This window comes from Octodon degus, unplaced genomic scaffold (genome assembly GCF_000260255.1).
Source record: "Octodon degus isolate 3935 unplaced genomic scaffold, OctDeg1.0 scaffold00252, whole genome shotgun sequence".
In the NCBI taxonomy this organism is placed as follows: Eukaryota; Metazoa; Chordata; class Mammalia; order Rodentia; family Octodontidae; genus Octodon; species Octodon degus.
The window spans coordinates 1,505,794-1,507,823 of NW_004524828.1; the positions used below are offsets into that span (position 1 = coordinate 1,505,794).

At 52.5% G+C, this 2,030-nt stretch overlaps 1 pseudogene; it reads left to right on the forward strand.

Annotated features, from left to right (window-relative positions):
- The window catches only part of LOC101590447, a 22,718-nt pseudogene extending 21,492 nt beyond the window's left edge, over positions 1-1,226 (forward strand).
- The last annotated feature ends 804 nt before the right edge of the window (positions 1,227-2,030 follow it).

Here is a 2,030-nt window from a genome sequence, read left to right on the forward strand (position 1 = left end):
ATTCAGGTGGACCAGAGCCTGCTGAACCCCTTGAACCTGGAGGTAGACCCAAACATCCAGGCCGTGTGTATTCAGGAGAAGGAGAGATCAAGAACCTCAATAAGTTTGCCCTCCTTCGTTGAGAAGGTTCGGTTTCTGGAGCAGCAGAATAAGATGCTGGAGACCAAGTGGAGCCTCCTGCAGCAGCAGAAGACATCTGGGAGGAGCATGGACAACATGTTCAAAAGCTGCATCAACAACCTCCAGCAGCAGCTGGATACACTGGGTCAGGAGAAACTGAAGCTAGAAGCGGAGCTTAGCAACATGCAGGAGCTGGTGGAGGACTTCAAGAATAAATATGAAGAGGAGATCAACAAGCTTACAGAGATGGAGAATGAATTTGTCATCAAGGAGGATGTGGATGAAGCTTACATGAACAAGGTGGAGCTCTAGTCATGCCTTAAAGGGCTGACTAACGAGATCAGCTTCCTCAGGCAGCTGTATGAAGAGGAGATATGTGAGCTACAGTCTCAAATCTCAGACACATTCGTGGTGCTGTCCATGGACAACAGCTGCTGCCTGGACCTGGACGGCATCATCGCTGAGGTCAAGGCCCAATACAAGATTGCCAACTGCAGCTGGGCCGAGGCCGAAAGCATGTACCAGATCAAGTACGAAGAGTTGCAGACTCTGGCTGGAAAGCACAGGGATGACCTCCGCCACACGAAGTCTGAGATCTCTGAGATGAACTGCAGAATCTGCAGCTTACAAGCAGAGGCTGAGACCCTCAAAAGCCAGAGAGCATCCCTGGAGGCTGCAATTGCTGATGCCAAGCAGTGTGGTGAGATGGCCATGAAGGATTCCAATGCCAAGCTGGCCCAGCTGGCGGCTGCCCTGGGACTTGGCCCAGCAGCTGCATGAGTACTAGGGCTCATGAATATCAAGCTGGCCCTGGACATCCATATTGCCACCTACCACAAGTTGCTGGAGGGTGAGGAGAACAGGCTGGAGGCTGGGATGCAGAACTTGAGCACCCACACAAAGACCACCAGTGGCTATTCAGGAATGTTGAGCTCACCCTTTGGGGGCCTCATAAGCCCTGACTTTGGGAGCCTCCAAAGCCCTGGCTTCACTTGCACCAAGTTTCTGGTTGTGAAGATTGAGGCCCACAAAGGGAAGCTGGTGTCTGAGACCTCTGATGTCCTGTCCAAGTGAATGGGCCACAGCAGCCTCTCCAGCCTGCACCTCTCACGAGGCTGCCCCAGTGCCCATGGGGAGACAGCTGTACAAGAAAGTACTGGGAGCAAGAGACCCTCCTGAGGCTCAGCTTAGCCCTCAGCCCACCCTTGGGGGGATGTTACTGCCTGGGTTACTCCTCCTTGCCCGTGCCCTCCACCAAAACCCAATTCAATTGTGTTTTATAAAATAAAGCCTGGTTTTGTCACCTAAAAAAAAAAAGATAGATCTGAATACCATTGTAGAACACCTATCGGAGTGGTGATGTTTATTAATAAAACACAGGATTTAAACTTAAATGATGGCCCGGTGAGTGTGTGGGAGAGCTTCTGACTACTCTGTGCTTGTGGGACCTGCTGGTCCCAGTCCAGGTGCAGCGTGGGCGTAACCCACTTCCACCCCCTTTTGGCCCCCCCAACACTCTGCAGCACCCTTCCCACCCCTCCCGCAGAGTAGGAATTTCTGCCACATTCTAGGGACCCCCAGATCCAATCCTAGCCCAGGCCTGGTGAGTGTGTGGGAGAGCTGCTTCTTCCCCCTACTCCACCTTGTCCCCTACAGACTCAGCTCAGGCCTGGCATACAGGACTGAGGTGAAACCCTGCAGCTGCAATCCCTGCAGAGAGAGTAGGGGACAGAACCACCCAGGTAGTCCAGGAACAGAACATCTTGCCAGAGGGACACAACAGGTTCATTCCCAAGGGCAGCAGCAGAAAGGAGCTGAGCACAGCAGCCAGACTCAAGCCAGGCACAGCTGGATAAATCTAAACTTTGTAGATATGCACCTGAACTTCAGTAGGTGCTAAGGTTATAACT